Source organism: Myodes glareolus, chromosome 10, assembly GCF_982192425.1.
Source record: "Myodes glareolus chromosome 10, mMyoGla1.1, whole genome shotgun sequence".
NCBI lineage: Eukaryota > Metazoa > Chordata > Mammalia > Rodentia > Cricetidae > Myodes > Myodes glareolus.
The window spans coordinates 12942730-12966482 of record NC_142035.1 but is presented as its reverse complement, the minus strand read 5'-3'; the positions used below and the strand labels follow the sequence as shown (position 1 = coordinate 12966482).

Below are 23753 nucleotides of genomic sequence, written 5' to 3'. Positions count from 1 at the left end.
GTTAAAAGCACACACCTAGCAAACAACCATTCATTTCCAACACAACTTTAGGGGGGAGGGTGTTTTGATTTTGGGGGACAGAAGCTCATGGATCCCATACTGGCCTCAAACTCCCTCTGTATGATCCTCCTGCCTCAGCCTCTGGAGAGCTGGGATTACAAGCATGCGCCAAGAGACCCAAGTTCCAGTACAATTTTCTAACTTCTGCCAGATAATGTTGCAGAGGAAAATGTCACTGGTGCCAGGTGGTGGCGGCACATGCCTTTAATCCCAGCACTTGGGAGGCAGAAGCAGGTGGATCTCTGTAAGTTTCAGGCCAGTCTGGTCTACAGAGTGAGTTCCAGGACAGCCAGGGCTGTTATACAGAGAAACCCTGTCTCTAAAAAAAAAAAAAGAGAGAGAGAGAGAAAGGAAGGAAGGAAGGAAGGAAGGATGGAAGGAAGGAAGGAAGGAAGGAAGAGACCAGAAAAGGAAAACATGACTGCTGGCCCACAACACGATCACTTCTGCATGCTTTTTATCCTACACCCAAATAAACCAAGGAAAGACCAAAACCTGTTTCACTTGGGAAATTTGGCCAACTGTTTACCATTTTATAAAACTGCATTGTCTTATGGGCACGTGACTATGCGTGTGTCTATGGAACCTGGAGCTAGAGGAGCTGAGTCTGTCTCCCCGGCGCCAGAGTTACAGGCGCTGCAGCCACACCTTCCTCTTAACATAGGTGCTAGGGGTCCGAGTTCAAGTCCTTGTGCTTTCTCGGCATGCACTTTACCCACCAACCCGTCTCCTCGGCTGCCAGAAAATGTTCATGGCCATATTGGCTAAACACTCACTTGCACTGGTTGCTGGGAGGTGCCTATCCTCTCAGTGGTGGTCACCTGTACCAGCCCTGCCCAGGTGTCCTGCTGGGCCGCAGTGTGTCCACTGTGTTTAATTATAAGCCAAGCTGCCTTTGTTTTCCCTTTCACTTCCAATCAGGGTATTTCACTGATGACTATGCAGATAATGTTATCTGTGAATTCCTTCCAGGTCACCCTACCCTCAAAGCACTTGCTAAAACCAGAGGCGTTTGATCTGTTCGTTTGGGAAGCATTGAGCTAAGGCCATCAACAAAATCCCATTTATCCTTCCCGGTGTTTGGTTTAGAATCCAGTACAACACCCAGGCAGGGGCCGCTGAGATAAGAGCGAAGCCTGCTGCAGGGTGTATTCAGAAGGATTTTGTTCTTTAGAAAATAAGAGATAGAAGGAAGTCTGTCCTATATCCCTCCCTGCTTTGAAGGGAAATTTGATGATCGGAGCCGTGGCAGCCACACTGAAACCAAGAGACAAGAAGGTAGAGGGCATACTAAGGATAGAGGGACAGCGGGATCTTGGGATTTTGAAGACATTATCAAAAGACAAGACTCAGACTCTCCCCTACTTGGAACTTTTTGTTACGTGAGAAATAGAAACTTCAACTGCCCAGAACACTAAGCCAGGCATTCCATTTTACTCCAAGTCAAGCATCGTGAGCCACGTCCAAATGATTAGACGCTGAGCTATCATAACGATCTTGGTCGGCTTCCCTGTTCTTCGAAACAGCCAGCTTAGCGGCTGTCCTTCAGAAGTATGCAGACAGCATGGCCTCCAGAGTGGTGCTAGGCAGTGTTCAAGCACAGATTCCTCCTAACTTCCCTGGGCTGTACGCTCAGATCCCCACCTCTCTGACTACCGGGTGGGTCAGACTCCTGGAGTTCTGGCCATGAGCCAACAAGAGGAGCCGTCAGCAACACACTTCCCAGACACATCTGGCATCCACCTGGCCAAACACAACTTATGTCCCTGCTTGAGGTCCCCAGCGGATGGCCTCAGCCTCCCCTACCCCCTGACCTCACAGACTTGCTTAGCTTAAGGATTCCAGTCTGGGCTAGAATGGAGGGCTGTCTCCAGGGGGGCCCGTGTGTAAAGCAGGGAGCCACACTCTTTCATAACGGGCAGCTATGAGTCGGGGGCCCCTGCCACTGATCCCAGCGTGTTTTGCAATCCCCTTGAGATTGGGAATGTAAAACAATGGTTTGTGAGAATCTAGCAAAGTGCTAGGCGTGGCAGCAGAGGAGGCTTGGAAGGCTGGGCTGATAGCTACTCTCCTCAGGAGGCACGGTGCCATCTGCTGTGGTAGAGATGCCCCACCACCCCAGGCAATTCCCAGAAGGCCTCTGCCAATCACTCAGCAGTGAGGAATCCGTCCTGGGAAGCTCAGCCAGCTTGCTTTCTAACACTCCCAGGAATGTCAAAGGGGAGCCAGTGGGGTGTCTGAAAACATTCACCAAATAGGTGTGTGACGTGCCCTGGGGACCAGGGGACTACACCAGGGAAAGAAATGTGAGTTCTCCCTTGTCAGAGTGTCTAGCGGCACAGCTTAAACCAACCAGAAAGCACAATGGTGCCCAAATTCAGCTCAACTCAGCAGACTATAGACTCACACATCCAAGACTTGAGGTGTGTGCGTAGTCCTGGACAGCCAGCTGGCTCAGTCCTCCTTAGCCTTCCCTCCTGGTCTTCCTCACACGGCTTTAGGAACCACCCTGTCCCAGGCCAGCTGGCCACCGCACTAGGTCACCATACTCCGCGCTGTGGTCAGGCTTTGTGATGGGGCCCTCCTGAGCAGGGGAAGACGCTGAAAAGCACCAGTGGTTTCCACCCCCTAGATGTCATATCTGTGGCCCTCAAATTTGTCTCCACTAATTGCTGCATGTTCCTGAGGCAGTGAGAGAATCAATGGTTCTTCCCCATTCGGGACTCTGGACCCACACCAGCCCTGCTGGCTCCACACCAAGTCTCTCTCCACTGCACCAACCCAAACCATCCCTGGGATTCTGTCCTGTGGCCGCTCTCGGTTCCCCACAGCTGTTAATGATCCTGGGCCTTGCATCCCCACCTCAGCATTAAGTCTACTGTTACTGTTTGTGTTAGCCAAAGTTTTTTGAAACACAGATCGGCTCCTTTCTGAAAATCTCCTATGGTTTTCCATGTCATTTAAAATAAAGTCTGAATGTCATTCTTCTGTCCTCCCCTCCACAGCTCACTCATGGCTCCCTACTCTGCTGGGCGTCTGTGTCCTCTCCACCTCAGGGTCTTTGCACAGGCTGCTTTTACCCCCCTCAAATGCTCTCTCCTCAGCTCTTCCGAGGCCAGTCTCTTCCTACACTTCAGGCCATGGTTCAGAGGGTTTCCTCTGCAGGGAGGCCTCTCTGGACCACCTGCCTGAAGTTTCCTCTCTGTGCTCCACACTCGTGAAACTGCCTTGGATTTCACTGCTATGTTCTGGAGCCTGTTAAGAACGGCCTTGATGGTGGCCCGGCCTTGTTCACTGCTTGCCGTTGGGGGCCTTCCCCCCTGGAGGACTGGGTTCACTCTTACTGGGCTAGGTCCTCAGGTAGCACCTGGCTCTTGTCAGGTACTTACTAGGGACAGCTGGCACTTGTAAGGTACTGTGACACGTGAGGTACTGAGACCCATAAGATACTGGAACCCGTGAGGTCCTGGACCTGTAGTACTGGGACTCATGAGGTACTGGGAATCACGAGGTACTTGAGCCCTTGTGGTACTGGGTCCTGTGTGGTAGTGGGATCCTGCAGTAATAGGGCCTGCACAATGCCCAGAAGGTTGCCATGCTCAAGGCAAGGGTGCGTTTTCACACCTCTCTACCCCTGTTCTCATTTGGAACACCCATGCACACTGCTGCCCCACAGCTCGACAAGGCCCTCTCCCAAACCTTTTGCCGGCTTGGACATATGCAGGACGCTTTGCTCCTCCCTAGGACTTTACATTTTTTTAAACAAACACTTCGAGATGATTTTCACAGCGGAGGGCCAGGCAAACTCAGCCCCCAGAAAGCCCTGGATCAAAGCCAGGCTGCAGCTTTCTCCCCCAAAGTGGCTAAGTTAGGGTCTGGTTCCCACGCAGAAAGGCGAAGGTGGTGATGTCCCTGCGGTTCTCACCTCAGCCAGGATGCTGACGGACAGGCTCTTCTGGCCATGGCTGCCCATACAGGCGGCTTCTAGCTTCCCAAATGACCAGGCTTCCCTTTTCCAGAGGACCCCCAGTTTGTGGGACCCAGCAGCCACCCCCCCCCCATCCAGACTGTGGTCTGAGGCATGCGTAACTTACTATCTCAGGTCAGTGATCTCATGGGAGGGCATCTGGGGGCCCAGAAGGCTGTTGCTGCAAAGAGGCTTGCTTCTCCTGGGCTGTGACCACAGAGGTGAGAGAGCAACCACTTAGTGGCATTGCTGGGCATCTCCAGGGTGATAACAGTCAAGGTGTGCCTGGGACAGATGCTAACGCTCGGCTCTGATGACCTCACCCCGGTCCACAGACTCAGGGAAGGGTGTGAGGACTTACCCTCGTCACTTGTTGGATAAGGACACGGAGGCATATAACGATTGAGTCACACGCCCCCATGCCATTGCTGGGCAGGTGGCCAGACAGACTGGCTGTCTTCAACACCCCGCCTGGGGCTGCCAGAGACTGCAGCTCTAGTGCTGAAGAAGGCACAGAGTGAGGTGGAGGGCAGAGCGGAGACGGAAGAATGGCGTCTATGGCAGTTGCCGAGCCCCGATCCAGCAGTACCTGATGCCAGGGGTGCCTTAGGATTTGGGGGCCCGTGAGAGGCATCAGACATTTTTCTTTTGCCTTTGAGTGATTTCAGAGCCTCTCTTTTAATAGCTTTCAAGAGAAAGGGTCCTGATTGGAGCCCTTAGAAGAAAACACCCCGAGCCCACATTTCATCTGCAATTGTACTCGGCAGCTGCTGGCAGATATGGGTGAAACGGTTCTGGCTTTCCGCCCATGAACTGCAGGGTCTGTAACCCCAGTGCCCAACTGCAGCCAGCCACTGCCTCTTCCCCTCTAGGCTCCAAGTGAGGTCTAGTTCCCTAGCAACCGCCCCAATTAGGCAATCACGCCATTTATCAGGATGCCAATTAATTATAATGATCTTAATGATCTCCCAATTAGATAGCGCCTTGAAGCCGGCTGGATGATGGGCATCTGCCGGGGTCCCCACTAGGCCAGTCCCTGGGGCTGGTCATAGCCACTGTCCTGGCCTGCAGGTCACCATGGAGAGGCTCACTTTTTCCTTTCCACTGACACACAGGGTCCAGCCTGAAACCAAGTGCCTGGGACCCCCTCTGAGGCCACTCCACCAGCAGCCACAAGAGGGTCTCACTCCCACTGTGTCCTACCACTTTCCGTGTGCTTTTGAGGAGCTAAAAATCCTAACCTCAACAGGCTTTTCATTGAACACATTTGAGAGAACCTTTGCATCTAGACCAGGGGAGGGAGACGAACGCCGGGGAAGAAGAGAGGGCAAAAAACCACCAGAGGAAAACAACAACAGCAACAATGCAAACCAGGGCACCTTTCCACTCCGACCCAAAACATGAGATTCTTGGAGAAGGGAAAGGATTCGGAGGGGCTTCCAGCTTCCTCTGTTTGCTGTTTCACTGGTCAGGTCTTTCTTGCCCCTACATTTAGAAAATAACTAAGCCCCTAGAGGAAAAGAGCCTAGGGGTTCAGAGGACCTGGAGCCTGAGGAATGTACCACTGAGCACGGTATTCAAGAACAGCTCTGGGATTTCGTGTGGACACGTGATTCGTGTCTAAGGGCCTACAACACTTCCTGGCCGCTATCTTTGAGGTGAAGAGGAAACTCCTTTGAACTGGTCAGAAAGGCAGGAAGGGCCTCAGGTCTTCAGAGAGGGCAGAGTCTAAGAACAGAGAATGGCTGAGTGATAATCTCCCGCTGACCCAGGGGCCAGGAGTCAGCAAGGCCAGACACAGGGGAGAGACTCAGTTCCGGTGTGAAATTGCACATGGGTCCTTGGATGCAGCCCCGTGGGCCAGGGGGACACAGGGGCACACACAGAGACTGCACATGGGTGTGCTTAGCTCCTCCCTCAGGGCCAGCCTTGTCTCAGCAAATCTACCCTTCCACCCTTAATTCTGAAAACCTAACATGCTATTAAGGTTTCAGAAAAAGCCATAAATTCAAATAAAAAAACCTCAAGAGGGTTACACAAAGTCCAAAGCCACACTGCCTCCCAGGCAGGGCTGGGACAGCGGGTCCAGCATGCCAACGGCCAAGCCAACAAACACCATCATCAACCAACTGCTGATTACAACACCAAACCGCGTAGAAACAGGTTGTTTTGATTTTCCAGAGGACTAGCCAGGCTGGGTGGAGCATCTTGGGGGGAGGGGTCTTCAGGGAGCTCCCACCCCCTTTTAATCAGTGATTGCATCTTACTTGATCCCCTGCGGGCATGGAGCTGGACCCGGTGACATGACGGTCCCCACAAACTGCAAGCTGAACAATTTGGAGGGAGGGGGGGGGAGAATCCAGGGTGTCCCCAGGGAAAGCGAGTGTCACCTGCTCTCTGTCCCTCACCTCCAGAGTAGACTGGGGGTGCACCGTGGGAAAGAGGCAGGGACAGATGGAGGGGAGAGGGCGGGCATCCCCATAGACACAGCAAATATCTAGAATCAAACGTAAGCTGAACGTAATTACTTGGTTAATTAAATATTGACTTTTAACTCAAAAAGTGATTAAAACAGGCTGCAAGAGAGCCAATTCAGAAGGGGTGGGGCCGCTCAGAACTTTCAGGAAGTGGGGAGAGGCGGGGGTCACCACAACTGCGCTCTGGGCAGACCATCATCCTACTGTGTAGGGAGACAGGCTTTCAGGGTCCCCGCCAGACAGAAGCCACCAAGCAGACCTATGGTCCGCGCGGGTGGCTCCCTCCATCTGCCCGCTTTGAGCCTCCTCGCCCAGTCGCCCTCGCAAGGACTAACACTGCCATCCACACTTTCCGGGGTAACACTCTGTGCCTGGTACGCTTAAAGCTCCACAAATGCTTGTCGAATGAATGAATGAACTACTCTAAATGAAGTCGCAGTTCCCGCTGCAGCGTCCCCTTCGGGCTTCTGGAGCCCGCGGCGGAAGCAGGTCTGCTGGGCGATGGGTTCTGACCTGGGGCAGGAGAAGTTTTCCGATTTCATTTGTCCTCGGTTTTGTGAGTTCCAAATCCCTGCTTGCTTGGGTCCTGCCCAGACAAGCTGCACGTGACCTGGCTTCTAGCTGGCCCTCTGAGTCTAAACCCCAAGGGGTCAACCCGGCCATGCTCCTGCAGCCCTCGGGTCCAGGCGCCCTTCCCGGGGAACACCGGGGCACAGCGAGAAGTCCTTCCCTCTGCCGCCCAGCCTCACAGACGGGGTCAAACCGGTCAGCCCCCTGTGGCTGGTCGGCTCTGAAGCCTCCGGGTGCCATCATCCCGGAGTGGAGCAGCGGGGACCCACTGGGCTCACCTGAGCCGTGCTCACCCTGGAATCCGTGATACCGGCCCGGTCCCAGCCCCGCGCCCCACTCACCGCGCGGCCCCCACGGCCTCACCGCGCCTCTGCTGCAGCCGGGCCGGGCCGCGGGGCGTTAGGGGACTCCGCGCTGCCCCGGCTGCCGCCGCTGCATCCCGGCTTCTGCTCCGCCCCGCCCGCCCCGGGCTCCGCGCGCTCCAGGACCCGGGACCCGGCCGCCTCCCGCCCCGCCGGGGACCCTGCGACCCAGCCAACGCGCCTCACCTCCGGTTCCGCGGTCGCCCCGCGCGCGCCCCGGCCCCAAGTCCCGGCGGCTCCCGGCCTGCTGCCTGCCGAGCCGGTGGCCGGCCGCGCTCCCGCCGCCGAGCGCGCACCCTCGCGGGCCCCGGGCGCACTCACCCGCACCCGCTCCCGCTCGCCCTGGGCGCGGAGTTGAAACCGATGTAAGCTGAGCGGCGAGCTGCTGGCGAGCCGGGACCGCGCGTGCGTGTGTGCGCGCGTGTGTGCCACTCGGCCCGGGGGCGCATCTCTTAGTCCACCAGACACCGGCGCGAAGTCGCGAGGGCCATGGATCAGGCCCTGGGGCTGGCGCGCAGAGAATCCAGCCTCTTTCCGTTTTTTGTCCTCCTCCCACCCAGCCGCGAGGAGCCAAGTATTCCCTGAGGCGTACGACAGCCCCGGCCCGGCGCTGCCCCTCGTAATGACACGTTAATAAATGTTTTCTTTTATCCGCTTTCACAGGGGCTCGCCCTGGTTTGCAAACACCCGGCTGCCTTTGCTGAAAGCCCAGAGCTCGCCTCTAAACACACACGCACACACTTGCCATTGGAGACGCCGGCTCGGGCCGATTCCCGAGCTAGATTGCGGGAGGAACTGCCCACGCGCCCGGGACCTTCCCACGCCTCTCCGAAGCTCTCCGAGAAATTAACTTGAGCTCAAGCGAAAGCAGAAGCGTTGCCCTGGGCCGGGAGTGGGAAAGAAAGGAGAGGCGGGCTCCCTTGCTAAAGAGAAAACTCGACTCCAGGTGGTGCTGTCTGCGCGATTTCTGCCGTCCCAAAACCACCAGAGGTCTGAGGGACACTGGCTGCCTGGGGAGGGTGAAGAACCGCCACAGAGCCCACCAGTAGCTGCAGAAAAGTGCAGCCGATGAGCTGGGGGGAACTGACCCTGCAGGGGAACAGCGCTGGCCTTGGGTGGAAACGTAACCCTGAAAATCCTCCATGGTATTCTATCCATTTATAGATATTGAAACCAAGACACAGAGCGGTTCCAAGTTATTGGCCCAAGGTCAGACAGTACAAGCAATGGATCAGAATCTAAACCCAAGAAATTAAGCTCCGGCATAATATCTGAAATCCCAGGCTGTACTTATCTTACAAATCCTCCTTTCCCTGGTGGGATTTTTCTAGTTTCCTGATGGATAGTGTTGTCAAGTTTAATAAATAAAAATAACAGGACACCCATGGAGACTTAAAAAAAACAAACAGAAAAATCTTTACTGTTTATCTAAAGTTCTGACGAATTGTTTTGACTGGGTTGGAGGCTCTAGGCTCCTCTTTGTACTAATCCTGAACTTGCTTTTCCAAGCCAGGGGCAGGTCCCACCTTTGGCCAGTGCACAGTTATGGCCGGATACAGAATATCGGAGTATTCACTTTTAGGAACAACGGAAAAAAAAAAACACCTCCTCCTTTCTTCCAGCATTAGTGCTGAATAAGGGGCCACACTCCCCATGACACTGTTTAGTGGATATGTGTGGATGTGTGTGTGTGGAAGGGTCATACTCTCCAGGCACTGTTCAGTGGATGTGTGTGTGTCAGGAAGGGCCACACTTCCCAGGGCTGTTCAGTGGATGCGTGCATGTGTGTGTGTGTGTGTGTGTGTGTGTGTGTGTGTATGTATGTATGTGGAAGGGTCACACTCCCCAGGCACTGTTCCCCGGGCACTGTTCAGTGGATGTGTGTGTGTCAGGCAGGGCCACACTTCCCAGGGTTGTTCAGTGGATGCGTGTGTCTGGAAGGGCCACACTCCCCGCGACACTGTTCAGTGGAGGTGCGTGTCAGGCCGCTTCTATAACTGAGAACTGAGAATTGGCACTGGAAAGTGTGGTGGCTCACGCCTGCACTTGAGATGCAGAGGCAGGAGGATCAGAAATTCAAGGTCACCCTCTACTACCCAGTGAGTCTGAGACCAGCTGGAGGTCTAGGAGACCTATTTTAAAAAAAAAATTAAAACAGGTAGAAAAGCAGGTGTAATCAGTTTTGATGTCACGGACACGACTCACACCTGTGATCCCAGCATTAGGAAGGCTGAGGCAGGAGGATCACCCCAAGTCAAACCAGGTTATATAGTGAGACTGTCTCAGAGGCGTGCAGATAACACCAAACAAGTTTTTATGGTATCTTTTTCTACTCTTTTCTTTCTCTGCAGCATGTAATATTTACAACACTGCACACTCTGTGCCCCACGTGACTTGGGTTCTCCTCCGGGGAAGTACTGTTCCAGCAGGTTCTATGGCCAACTGAAGAGCATCTGCACCTGGTCATCACTGGAAAAGTTCGTTCACAATCTTTGGAGGACATGGCTGTTCAGAGAGGTTAGGGTCTTGCCCACAGCCTACTTGCCCACTGTGGATGGACTGGTGGCTTTTGGTCCTCTGTTCCCTTCTGCCCCACTGCAGAGGCTGTGCCTGGCATTGGACCGGGTACCTCACTGCAACAATGGTTTGCCCAGTGTCCCATGGAGGTCTAGGGCAGGAAAGGGAGGGAGGGTCAGGGCTGGAACCTGCATCCTATTTGTTTTGAGGTTCTGGAGAATGTTCTAAAAGTTGGGGACTTACACCACAAAACAGTTCAGGAACCACAGTATGACCACACCCTTGTCCTTCAGACCGTAGTTCTCTCGGTAGTTGGGTGTGTCCCCCAGAAATTCCAGGAAAGGAGACTCAGTCACCCAGCTGGGCCTGGGCACTGGAGGAAGATGGCATACTCGATTTCTTTCACGTTTTCTTTCTGCTGTTGCAGTTGAAAGGTCTAACTTAGAGACAGGGACGTCGGCACCTGACCCCGCCTCATTCTTTACTGAGGAGGGGTCAAAGTTTAAGGAGCAACAGCTCAGGCACCCGGAGGGTCTGCAAAGTCCAGTCACACGTCTTCCGCTAGCCTAGTGAACTCCTAACCCTGCTGGGCCAGGCCTCGGGCTGTGGCCCAGGCTCCTTCCAGGTGGCTGAGGACTCCTGGACCCTCAAGAACTTCTATGTCTATCAGAAGACGTGAGGGGCTTCAGGCCTCTTTCCTCCACAGTTCAACTATGGCCAGGGTAGGCTAAAACAGCGTCCCCAGACCTTCAGGACTTCCTGAGTCTCCAGTCCCCGCCTTTCTAAGCACGTGGTCTAGGCCAGCTTTCTTTTGCATGCCCCGTAGCCCTGATGGCATCCGTCACTACAAATGCCCCAGCTGGACAGCTGTGGAGCCTTGCAAGCCCCCCAGTCTGCCAGGCTGTCCCCCCACCTACATTATTAGTTTAACTTGGACACCCTTTGTTCTGACACCCCATGTCTTGTTTTTCCCCTCTGGGAGTCCCTGGTTTGTTCTACAGGACATCGTGGGTTCTACTTACCCTATAGGGTCCTTTCCATTCTGACCTCCTTGACTCTCTGGCAATGGTGGGAACCCAGAAGCCTCTTTCTGAGACTTTCTGCATCTCAGCCCACGGGTTGAAACCCAGGCAGATTACTTTTTTTGGCTGCATCTGGGCCAGAGTCGATGGTAGTTTATGGGGGTTATAAAAGACAACCTTTTAACATGTCTCAAACAAATTGGCGTGTAAAGGAAAAACACTAAACAGAGGGACATGGCTGGAGACTGAAGGCTCCGGCTGAGGCCTCATGCTCTGGGGCACAGGTGGCTTTAATAATGCATGCAAGTTTGGCCATGACTCGCCCCTCCAAGAGAAGCCTGCAGCCCCGCTCAGAGTCGAGATCCATCCCCCCCCAGCTCCAGAGTGGAGATGGGCTGTGCTGGATTTTTAAAATACAAATTTGAGTATCTTGCAAAACAGTATGAATTTGTGGTTTGTTGTGCTGAAATCCTCGTTAGAACCCAAGCTGTCTTGTCAGGAGAAATACCCTGGTATTAGGGAGAAACTGTTTCTATATCTTCAGATATTGTGATAATGAGAGCAACTCCATAGTCCCCATTAAAACAGAACACTAATTGTATTTCATGTGGCCTCCCTGGGCCAGCACACGGTCACAGACAGGCTTTTCTTCAGTAAAACACAGCTATCTGTGCATCGCCACAGCCGTTTCCCCCCTTTAATTACATGTAATTGTATAGTCTAATTTATTCTAACGCCTGACGCCTGAAAGTGCACATTTAGGATCAAGGGCTAGTTTGAGAGGGAGGAGAATTATCAACCACTATAATTGCCGCGAGCGATCGCGAAGAGTGATGGTGTTTACTGAGAACTCTTACCAGGGAAAGCGTGGGACAGTCCCCAGTTAAGACACTCTTCAAAGACCACGGGTCATGGAGACAAATGGATTCATTGTTTGATGTTATACCATTGGTCTGTCTTAGAGAAACAGGCCAGAAAGTTTAAAAGCGTGAATCTGTGTCACCTATGTGGCCCTGGTAAACAGGGTGCTCCAACAGTGTGAGGACAGGGGAGCTGGCAATGAAAGTAGTTGTGAGGCCCTGAGTAGAGCCGAGGCCTCTCTGCAGACAAAGTGGAACAAAAGGATTTTTCTTTTCAAGTTATTTTTTTTAAATTATCTTCAAGTGTGTTGGTGTGTGGGTATGTGCATCTGTGTGCAGTGCCCTCAGCAGCCAGAAGAGGGCGTCAGATCCCCCTGGAGCTGGAGTTAAAAGCAGTTATAAGCAGCCTTACATGGGTGCTGGAAACCCAACTTTGATCCTCTGCAAAGGCAGCAGGGGCCATCACTCCACCCCTGGGGTCTTTGTCTTGAGGGAAGAAGCACAATCCACTTGTTCATAAGTGATATTTGATCTAGGGCTTTCTCTGGGACAGTATATTTTGTTTCATGATCAAAATCCAGCAAATCACTTCTGAGCTTTGATTACAGTTTGTAGATTGTGGTTATTGGATGGTGGGGCAATGCTCAATACTAATCCAGGGCAAGTGTCTAACAACCTGGGCTTGGCCATTGACCCCCTCCCCCACTCAGTTTTCTCATTTAAGAATGGAGACAGGGGGCTTTCTTGGGAAGATGCTTTCTTTGGAAGCATGAGGACCTGAGTTCACCCCCCAGAATCTATGTAAAAAGCCAGGTATGGCTGCATGCCTGTAATTCCAGCGCTCGATGGGGATGGGGATGGGGGAGGGTGATCAGAGAGGACACCTGATATTAATCTCTGGCCTCTGTCTTCATCTAGTACTGGCCACTTTATCTTTTGAGACAAAGTCTCTCTCTGAACCCAGAAATCACTGATTTTGCACGACTGGCCAGGGGTCTGAACTTAGGCACACATCTCCCCAGTGCCTCTCAACTCTCTTTTTATGATAAAGTTATCGAACAGAATCACTGAGAGGACGATACACTGGATGCGTGTGAACCCTCTGCTCGAGCCCACAGTTGATTATATTTATCATGTGGGCTTGATGTGTTGCTGGGTCCCTTGGCAGAAGGCTGCAGACACGGTGACGCCATCACCCCTCCGGACTGGAGCGGGCATCTCCAAGGAATACACTGCCTTCCCAGTTGGCCTTCCCATCATTATGGCATCTAAGGAAATTAACCGTAATTCTGTAATCGCTCCCAGCTTGCTCCCATTAACAGGGCCCCAGAAGTATTTTTTTTTCTCTGTTTCTCAAGCCCTTTCCTGCCTCGGGGCCTTTGCACCTGCTCTGGCCTCTCCTAGGAAACTCAGTAGGTTTCACTCTGCCAGCTCCGCATCAGCACAGCGTTCAACTCAGATGCCACTTTCCCCAAGACTCTTCCCTGCATGCTTTACCTAAAGACAACTTCCTGGCCACTCTTCACCCATCACCCCACATTACCATCTTCCTATAATACACCATCATCTGATACCCCTTTTTCTCTCTCCTGGTCGGCCTGGGGTGCTTTACATAGACCAGGCTGGCCCTGAACTCACGGAGATCCACCTGCCACTGCCTCACGTGTGCTGGGATTAAAGGCCTGCAACACCACATCTAGCTGAGATTCCATTCTTATTTCGTGCCCATGGCCACTGGCTGTGTTCCCTTCCCTGTGCCCTACCAGACACCAGCAGTAGAAGACAGAGGCTGTGTCTGTCACCATGATAGTTTAGTGTCCAGAATATCAACTTCCACACAGTAATCCCTAGACGCTTGGTAAATGAATGAATAACCTGTAGATCAGGCTTCCAAACAGAAGAGGTGGTAAAAATGATCTGGATCCCTGTATTTAGGGACAGAACCCTAAACTCAACAGCTGTGTGTCACCATGGGCCTCACTTTCCTGCTAGTGGGGACAGTGCCTGCCTCTACCACCTACGGTCATGCACGGAATGGTGTCTAGTTTATACTAGCAGCCTCTCTTGAATTTAAAATATTATGTATTTATGTACACACACACACACACACACACACACACACGTGTGTGTGTGTGTGTTCAGAAGGCAACTTTCTTTTTTAAAGATTTATTTATTTCTTATGTTTACAGTATAAAGTCTGTATGCTTGCCTGTACACCAGAAGAGGGCACCAGATCTCATTACAGATGGTTGTGAGTCACCATGTGGTTGCTGGGAATTGAACTCAGGACCTGTGGAAGAGCAGCCAGTGCTCTTAACCTCTGAGCCATCTCTCCAGTCACAGAGGGCAGCTTTCAGAAGCCCTTTTCTCCCTGCCCCGTGTGGGCCCCAGGGATCACACTCAGGCTGGCAGGGTTGGCAGTGTGTATCTTCATCTGGGTGAACTTAACTCCTCTGTTGAACATGAGATGGCTTAGTCAGGGCCCTTGATTTGAAGCCCGCCTGGCTGTTCACTGGTTCACACTGAACTGCCTCCCAGCAGACCTCCCCTGGGGAAGCTTGCTGGCTGCATGGATGCTGCCCCACTGCTGGCCACATGCTGCCAAGTGACCAACCAGCCAGCTCCACCTCTGGCCCAGAGAAGGCTTTGCTGACTGACAGCTCGCATCTAGTAGGATGGGCCAGAGCCTGTAGTTAAATATTTTGATTCTCAGCCTTGAGGTTATAGTTTGGAGACTCTCACAGAACTGAGACCTAGCAGCACACCGAGGAGGGGACAGAGACTTCTCTCCCAGTGGGACAAGGGGGATCCAGCAGTGGGACTCTGCTGTCTCATAGCTCTGGCGGGAATTTTGCCTCAGTCCTGGCCTCTAAACAATGGGTATTTAACACTGGCTGCTCATAAGCAGGAACATAGAGGGTTGGCAGCTTAAGTTGTCATGAGCTTAAGTTTCAGCATAAGTTAGGGGGTGGGGAGGTGGCTCTGTGGGTAAGAACACTTGCTGTGTAAGCACAAGGACTTTAGCACCCATGCAAGAGGCTGGGTGTGGCTGCGTGGGTGCCTGTAACCCCAGGGCTGTGAGGGTGGAGACAGGAGGATTGCTGGGCTTGCTGGCTGCTGGCCGAGCTCCCGTTCAGTGACTAACAGACCCTTTCTCAAGGGAATAAACCGGAGTGATGGATCAGGATGCTTGGCATCCTCCTTGGCCCTGGTGTGCTCCTGGGTGTGTACATCAGCACACACCTGCACACACACATGTAACATACACAGAGACACACATAGACCTGCATGTACATTACATATGTGCACATAGAACAAGAAAAATGAATTAGTAAAGGCAAGAACAGTGTTGGAAGTTCGGACATGAACTCCAACATAGCCGGGAAATACATGTGTGAGGTGGGTGTTTGTTTGGGGGGGGTCAGAAGGGAGAGAGGTCTTTCCAGGGGTCACTTACCCAATGGTGGAGAAAGTGCCCTACTTTTCTTTGGGGAAAATGGTCTCTCCCTGACTTCCAAGCCTGGTGCCTCAAGTGGGACAGCTTTGATGATGTTTTCATGTTTGTTTGTTTGATTCTCCACAGTGGGGTGTCAGTTGATAAGGCACCCTCGGTGTGTCTTGAGGACCTTTCCAGAGATGAGCAGCTAAGGAGGAAGAGCACACTGCCTGCTGTGGCTCCATCCCATAGTCTGCAGAGCTGGATGGAGTGAGAAGGGAAAGGACATGGTGGGCTGCCCCTCTCTGTTTTCTGACTGTACATGGGATGCTGGCAGCTCTTGCATCCTTGATGTCCCTGCCTTGATGAACTGTGAACTGAAATAAACTCTTTGCCACTTAAAAAGGGGTGGGGGTGGAGTCCAGAGCCACTGGCATAATACTCTCTCTCTCTCTCATCTCTCTCTCTCCTCCTCCTCCCTGGCTGTCATGATGTAAACAGACTTTGTCTGATGATGGATTCAACTCTCTGAAACAGTGAGCCAAAAGAAACCTCTCTAAATGTGTCCTCTCTGGTATTTTCACAGTAATGAAAGCCCACACACTCCAGTTTTGCATATGTGACTCACAGTTGACAAATTTAGGCATTCTGCGTTCTGACCAGTGATTGGTCAGAGGTAGGAGGATCACGAGTTCGAGGCCAGCCACGTTGGGCGCCAATTATCGGCGAATCAATCCCACACCAGTTATGTTTTAAGGGGTTATTTATTTTGGGGGGTAAAACTTACATACACCATAAACCGTCAGGAAGGGAGCCTAGTCGCAGGAGCCAGGAGCAAGCACCGGAACCAAGAGCCGGAACCAAGAGGGCCTGATCCGGATCTGCTTCTCTTTTTAAAAGAGAAATATACCACGCCCCAGTGGGCTGGTATTTCAGCAGCTATTGGCTGATGGAGCGGAAGTCGCTCCCCGCTGCACTGTGGGCTCGTATTTCAGCGACTATTGGTTGAGGCAGCGGAAGTTACTCCCACAACAGTCAGATATGAGCATATGATCCTTTGGTGGACCAATGGGAACAAGCTAGGGATTTTATTCTGTGCATTTGAGGGAGGCTGGCCTCTGCTACTGGTGACGTGAGAGCCCTGGAGGCCACAATGGGTGGGGAGTGGAAACCAGCAGCTTGTGTTAGGGAGGTAGGATTCTAACATGGTCCCCAAGGTTCCTAATCCCACTGTCCCCTTGGGTGTGGGCGGGACTATGAGATTAACAGTTCCAAACCAGGATGAGACTGAGGCAAAGGGAGTTTGCAGATGAGATTAATCTCCCAAGTCAGGTAATAGAATTTAATGGAAAGGGAATTGCCCTACCTGGGCCTCGTTAATCAGGCGTAAGTGTCAAGGGTGTTGTTCTTTTTCTAGAATAATGTTCTCTAGCTGGCCTTAAAGGTAGGGGAGGGATAAATTGTCATCTTTGGAGGTCACAGGGTGCAGATTTCCCTGCCTGATGACAACATCCCAGAATTGTGGGCTGGGGAGTAGCTTGGTTGGTAGAGAGCTCACTGGGCTTTGATCCCAGTGCAGTGCAAAGCCGGGAGTGGCAGTGCATGGCTGTAATTCTGGCACTGGGGAGGTTAAAGGCAGGAAGATGAGGAGGTCAAGATTGTTTGAAGTTAGCCTGGGGTAGATGAGACTCTCAGAATGAAAACCCTTCGGAAATCAAAGCTCTACAGTCATGGGGAACTGAATTCTGAGGAGCTGCCGTCCCAGCCTTGCCCACTGTCAGCCTGCTGTGACTCTGAGCAGAGGGCCAGGCAGCCCGTAGCCAGACTCCTGGCTCTCGGGAAGTGTGGGGAAATAAATGGTGTTGGTTTATCTTATGTGTGGTAAATTATGAGCGCTAGGGAGTGAATGCAGGTGTGAACGCCTTGCTCAGTCAGCTACACACGAAGTGAGCCCTGTTGCACATGGACTTTCAGTTATTTCAGCCTTCAAAACTCTCCTCTTCCTGTCTTTTAACCATATTTCTTTTAAAAACATTAATTATTATTACTATTGTGTGTGTCTGGTATACATAAAGTACTAGGTATGTGGAGGTCAGAGGACAGATTTGTAGGTTGTGGTTGGACTTTTATTTGGGCCACCAGCTCACAAAAACAACCTGGAGACTTAATATTAACTATGAAAGCTTGGCCTATAGCTCAGGCTTGTCTCTAGCTCTTAGAGTTTAAATTAACCCATTTCTATTCATCTGTGTGTTGCTACAAGACTCATGGTTTTTACCTCTCCTCCTGCATGTCTTGCACTCTCTCTTTCTCTCTCTCCCTCCCTCCCCCTCTCTCTTTCTCTCTCTCTCTTTCTTTCTCTCTCTCCACCTGGCTAGCTCAGCCAGTAGAATGTGAGACTCTTAGTCTCAGGGTCATGGCTTTATACCCCACGTTGGGTGCCATTTTTAGTTGGACTTTTCTTTGGGCCGCCAGTTCACAAAAAATGACATGGAGACTTATTATTAATCATGAAAGCTCTGCCTATAGCTTAGGCTTGTCCTAGTAGCTCTTATAACTTAACCCATATTTTTAAATCTACATTCTTCCAGGTGCTTATTACCTCATCTCTATTGTGCCCATCCTGGTTATTCCATGTCTGGCTGGTGACACTGCCTTCTCCCCAGAGTTCTCTCTCTGCCAGGGAATCCTGCCTAGCTATTGGCTGTTCAGCTTTTTATTAAACCAACCACAGCTCTACATCCCCACAGCGTGTAAAGGAATATCCCACCACAGTAGGCGTTCTCTCCTTCCACCTTGTGATCTTGGATCTGAACTCAGATCCTCAGGCTTGCCCCCGATGACTTTTACCCACAGACTGTTTTTAAGCCTTGTTTCTTGTCAGATTCACAGGCTTGCATCCATGGATGGACCGATTTCACATGCCCGGTCTATCTAGTTACTCACTGAGCCTAGGAGCCTCTCTGTCCTAGGACTTAGCTGTGAGCTGTGTCTACTGTGACTCATAAATCAGACATCCTACACAGAAGCTGTAGGGGCACACAGTCTGTCTACAGCCTCTGGACTCTTACTGGAACCTCTGTTGGGCACTTCAGGGTATGAGAGACTGAATAGTGTGGTTACCGGAGGGAACTGACACACATTTTCCACAACGTAGTAAATGGTGTTGCCAGCCACAGAGAGTCTGTACATATTCCTTTTCTGTTCAACACCTATTTAAAAATGGCAATGTTATTCTTAGGCTCTGAGCCATAGGAAGCCGAGGAGCTAGATCCGGCCCGTGGGCTGCGGGTGGCTCACTCTGTCTTGGAACACAGACTGGAGGCAAAGGCTTGTGCTTGAACCTCAACTCTGGTCCTGATCTTCTGAGTCCCTGAGCCAGGACTTTAGGTACATTCCCTCGGTAGAAAGGGGGTTCTGAGAGGACCCACCCTTCAAGGCAGCTATGAGATCAAATGAACTGGTATGCAATGCTGTGGGCATGTTTGGCTAGAGACAGGGCTTCCAATTACTCTTGGCATGCCCATTAAACAGTCCTTTCCCCACCTTGCAAACTCACAGCCAGGTGAGGCAGCCTCCTGGGTCTGCTGGGTCGGATCATGGGACAGAATAACTGGGTTTCTTCAAATCTCTGGCTCTATCTAGAATGACTCTTGTGGCAGTGGACACCTAATGTAGACAATGGATGGGGCTCTCGTTCGTTCACATCTACAGTGTCCATGGTCCCTCACAGTGGCCATGAGGGAGACGGTATCTCACCTGGGGGCTGACGGAGCTCTGTGAGGCGAGACGGGCTCAGCCCCACCCTTCATCCCACTGTGCTGGCAGAGCTGCTCAGCCTCAAGTTTCTGCCAACCCAGAACCTGGCAATGTGATCTTACTTGAAGATCATCTTTGATATAAATAATTAAGCTGAGTTCAGAATTGGTGTAGGCCCTGATCCCACCACCAGGGTTCTCGTAGGAGGAAGAAGTAGGGACCCAGAGAGACCCAGGAAGAAAGCTGTGAAGATGAGGATAAGGGGGAGAGCCATGCAGTTACAGCCAGGGAGCCCAGGACTCCTGCAGACCTCAGCGGTGGGAAGAGGCAGGAAGGCTCCTTCCTGAAGCCCTCAGAGGGAGGTGGTGCTGACCACAGCTTCTCTGGGAACTCTGTCCCTAAAGCAATGAAAGGAGATAAAGCCAGTTTACATGTGGTCATCGTTACCGGAGTCCTAGGAAACAGACGAGCCCACAGTGGGGCCACACCGCTCCTCTCCAGGAACTAGAAAGACTCACAGTGGGGCCATACCGCTCCTCTCTAGGAACTAGACAGGCTCACAGTGGGGCCACACCACTCCTCTCCGGGACCTAGACAGGCCCACAGTGGGGCTACACCTCTCCTCTCCGGGAACTAGACAAGCTCACAGTGAGGCCTCGTCTCTTCTTTTCTGCTAAGCGGTGAGGGATGTGGAAATAACTGTCATCGTTGTGTTCACCCCTGTTCCCTCTTAATACTTGAACAAAGATCTTAACCAGCGCTCAAAACTGTTAGGAATTTTTCCCAACGCAAGCTCTCTGCTGACACAAAAATCCCTATCAAGCCAAATTAAAAATATCCAGGTTTAATGGGATTCCTGCACTTTGGGTGGCCCTGAGGGGGAACCAGGAGGATGTGAATGCGACTACACAGGGGAGAGGAAAGAGACCACGTGTTTCTTCTCCAGGGTCTCACTTAAATACCCTGTGAGCATTGTCCTGGTTCAGGACCTGGAATGCTGGGATTTGGAGTCCAGATCAATACAACTCCCAGGCCTGGGGGCTATGCTCCCAACTTAACAAAAACCATAGATTCTGGCTGGGTGGTGGTAGTGCATGCCTTCAATCCCAGCACCTGGGAGACAGAGACAGGAGGATCTCTGTGAGTTTGAGGCCAGTCTGGTCTACAGAACGAATTCAGTACAGGCTCCAAACCTATAGAGAAACCCTGTCTCGAAAAAACAAAAAAATCCAAAATGAAACAACCCCCCCCCCAAAAAAAAACCCCATAAAACCAAAACCCCATAGATTCTGGTACGTAGCTTAGAGTTTTAATGTTGGCTCTTGGCATGGTAGATTTCATTTTTTCAAGCTACACTATTGAGGTCTAATTTACACACTGTTCAGTGTGTCCATTTAAAGTGTGCCCTGCCCCACATAGCAGTCTTAGAACTTTTCATTGTCCAGATGAACTTGCTCCCACTCATGCATGCAGCAGACTGTGTTGAGGCACGGGGTGGCTCTGCCATGCTCTGACTGCTCTAAGAGAGGACATGGACATCAGGCTCCGGGGCTGAGCAGCTCTCCAGGGTCACTGAACATCGCAGCAGCAGTGATGTGGTTTTGCTCTCTGTCGTGGGAGCTGAGGCAGGAAGGGATGAGGACCTAGCTACTGGGAGCCTAGGTTCACTCCTGGACAGGCCCATCTGGCTGTGGAGGAGTCTAAGGGATTGGGGTGAGGGGTGGGTGTTATGCCCGCGTCACATGGAACCCCCAAACAAGACCACCACAGAGCTGGTATCCGATGCAAACACACTGGGGTTTATTGATTACAAGATAGCTAACTTGGGCCATAATCTAACAGGTGGGGGAAAATGGCCCTGGCTTCAGGGTAAGGGGATTTTAAAGGGAAAACTGTAAGCAGGGTGGCACATGCCTTGACATTTCGGGATTGGGTAAAAGTATGCAACTTTTGAATTTGTTGGTTGAGATATAGAGAATTTTTTTTTTTTCTTTTTTCAAGTCAGGGTTTTTCTGTGTAGCTTTGGTGCCTGTCCTGAAGCTAGCTCTTGTAGACCAGGCTGGCCTCCAGCTTAGATCTGCTTGCCTCTGCCTCCCAAGTGCTGGGATTAAAGGCCTGTGCCGCCACTGCCCAGCAGATATAGGGGAATTTCAAAACAATGACTGTCAATGGATAAAATTTTCAGAACAGCGGTTAATCAGACACCCGCAAGGACGTTTGAAGCAAGCAGATGTTGTCTGGACACCTGGTGGGTCACTTTGACCAAGGCAGGCACAGTGTCTTGGAAGCGGTTATGAATTTGCTGGGCTGCATTCACCGCCACCCCTCCGCCCCCAGTGAGGTCCTCTCTAAAATGGTGTTCTTTCTCAAAATGGTTTTTTTTTTTTTCTGCTCCTTCATGGGGTGGGGGCCATGATTCACACACATCTCCTTCTGTGAGGGAACTCTGTGTGAATGCTCTCACTACATGTATGTAGCCTTTCTGCCCTGGACGGTGACTGGAGTTAATGGTGGGGTATCAGAGAGTGTCGAGGGGACTCAGCGTGAGGCCTGTGTGGGTCCCTTGCTAGAGCAGGAACACACTGAGAGTGTTCAGCAAGGCTGAACAGGACTGGCGCCTCTAAGCTCTGGAGGCTGTGGACCAAGGCTATAGCTCCCGAGAGCCACTGAGGGTACCTTACACCCAGGCCCACCCTGGCCCTGTAAGTACCCGTGGTGACTCATCATTTGGGCTTACTTTTGGTTGGCAGTGGCTCTGTCTGGCACTGGTGCCCACAAGGGCTGGGCAGCCGGCCAGGATTGAATCAGAGGCTCCTGGGACAAGCCAGGCTCAGCCCACTCAGTCCTCGTCACCTTGGGGAAAGCGGCACGAGAATGCGAATGATCCCCGATCACTCACTGCAGTGCCGAGGAACTCGCTGCCAGCAGTAAACTGGCCATGGCTGGGTAAAGCAGGATGGGGCTTTGCTCAGAGACCCGAGCAGTGCCCTTCTATGAGAGGATCAGGGTCTGGCTTAGTCGTGTAGACACAGGCCTACAGCTACATTTCGAGGACCCCTGACAAACACACCAGGGCCACCAAGCCCACCACGTCACTCTGCTGCCTTGGAGGAACCCAAGCCTTTGCTCAGGCACAGCCACCACCTTTCAAGGCTCCACATTTCCATCTTATATCGAAGCATCCAGGGCAGGTGACCACAACCATCCACAGAGGAATTCTGGGAATTTGAACTTCTGCAATTGGCCTGGGATGGCAAGGACCATCATGGAGACAAGGACAATATATAGTGAGGGTACTGGGTAGCCACAAGAGAAAACAATGGTTGCTTTCAAACATCCTACAACTGCACAAGCCCTGGCCAGGGCACTCACTGCACCCCTGTCCCTAGGCCTCCTTATTCTTAGGGAACCACAGAACAGAGCGGGTAAGTGACTTGCTAGAGGTTCTAGAATGTTTTCCAGCCTTCCAAAGGCAGTACTGCATAAAAAATGGCATAGACTTCCTTCCACAGCCTCTGTCTCCTGGTGGCCCTAACGCTGGGCGGGACTGGCTTCAATCCCAAGTGAACTTGTGTGGCTAAGTCCTCACAGGCTCACATTCGTAGACGGACATGGCGGTAGCAGTGTATAGTCACAGCCTGTGCAATGTTACTGCAGACTTTGTAACTGCAAGACCTAAGTCCCACTCTGACCTTCTCACAGAAGCAGGAGGCCATTGCCCACCTAGTAGAACTGATCTGATTGGAGGATCCACTGATGGTTCCATCATCCAGCTCTGTGACCTTAGTCCTTCATTTCTCCATGGCTACCAACATTGCCTCTTCCTTGGTTACCTCTGGAACTGTCCAGTAGCTCAAACAGGCCTGCAGCATCCACAGAAGGATCAGCCATGCTGGCAGGGCCAGCCTCCCCTTCATCCATCAGATTCCACACCAGCAGTTTTCTAAAAGTTCCCCGTGGCAAAGGCAGAGAGAGTGTGTGCGGTTTGCTGGCAGCTGCTTTCCTGGAGGTTCATAAGGATGCGGAAGCCCGGCTCTGGCTTTCCCAGTTGGCGCTGACTCTTTAGGCAGTTAGTGAATTGAGAGCCTTCAACAGAGGCCACCCGTGGCGAGCCATTAGCAGACACTGTGAAGATCAGTGGCCACAGGCTGTCTGCCTCAACCAGCGTGGAGACAGCGCAAAGACCTCTAAGCAAGCATTGTTCTGGGGTGACCCACAGACTGCGCTGATCCCGCTGATCCCGCTGATCCCAGAGTGTCACTTCAGAGGGGGACGTCAGGAAGGGAGGGGCCTTCCAGGGCCCAGAGGCTGCCTGCCTGGGCAACTTTTGGAAAGAACTTTGATCGGGTGGCCGGGTCAGGCAGTAGCTGTGGACTACAGCTTTGATGAGACATTTATTCATTTGACAGATCTCTTGTGAGTGAGTAGGGAGACCTACACAGAATAGGTTTCAGACTCAGAGGCCTGAAAAGGTGACTTTCTCAACCCCTGCTCAAAGGCCGAGGGTGGAGTAGGAAAAAGATATTGAGAGCTAGTGACAGAAGCCCTCGGCCATTTTCTCTCCCTGTTCCCTGCCCCCCTTGCTGAGAGAAACCTGAGTTTTGTTTCTTTGGGTTTTTTTCCAGGTGTTCCATGGCCAGCTCAGGATGGGTAGCTCCTGGTTGTTTGTGTTTCTCGTTGTGGCCCCTGGCCCTGCAGCTTCAGGATCCCCGTGCAACTCGTG

At 52.0% G+C, this 23753-nt stretch overlaps 1 protein-coding gene and 1 long non-coding RNA gene across 5 annotated transcripts in view; one reads left to right on the top strand and one right to left on the bottom strand.

The window, feature by feature from the left end:
• Sulf2 (sulfatase 2) overlaps positions 1–8314 on the bottom strand; it is an 85036-nt gene extending 76722 nt beyond the window's left edge. For 2 of the 4 annotated variants that reach the window (XM_087910977.1, XM_087910980.1), the window contains exon 1: positions 8182–8314. The gene's annotated coding sequence lies outside the window, so the exon portion shown is untranslated. Of the gene's footprint in view, positions 1–7622; positions 7879–8181 lie in introns of those variants that run through there. The other 2 variants (XM_087910979.1, XM_087910978.1) reach the window with 2 other exon arrangements.
• Positions 8315–8444: 130 nt separating this feature from the next.
• Positions 8445–15659, top strand: LOC148120571 (uncharacterized). Its single transcript, XR_015739013.1, has 3 exons — positions 8445–8581; positions 9788–9953; positions 15419–15659. It is a non-coding gene; the product is annotated as an uncharacterized LOC148120571 (long non-coding RNA).
• The last annotated feature ends 8094 nt before the right edge of the window (positions 15660–23753 follow it).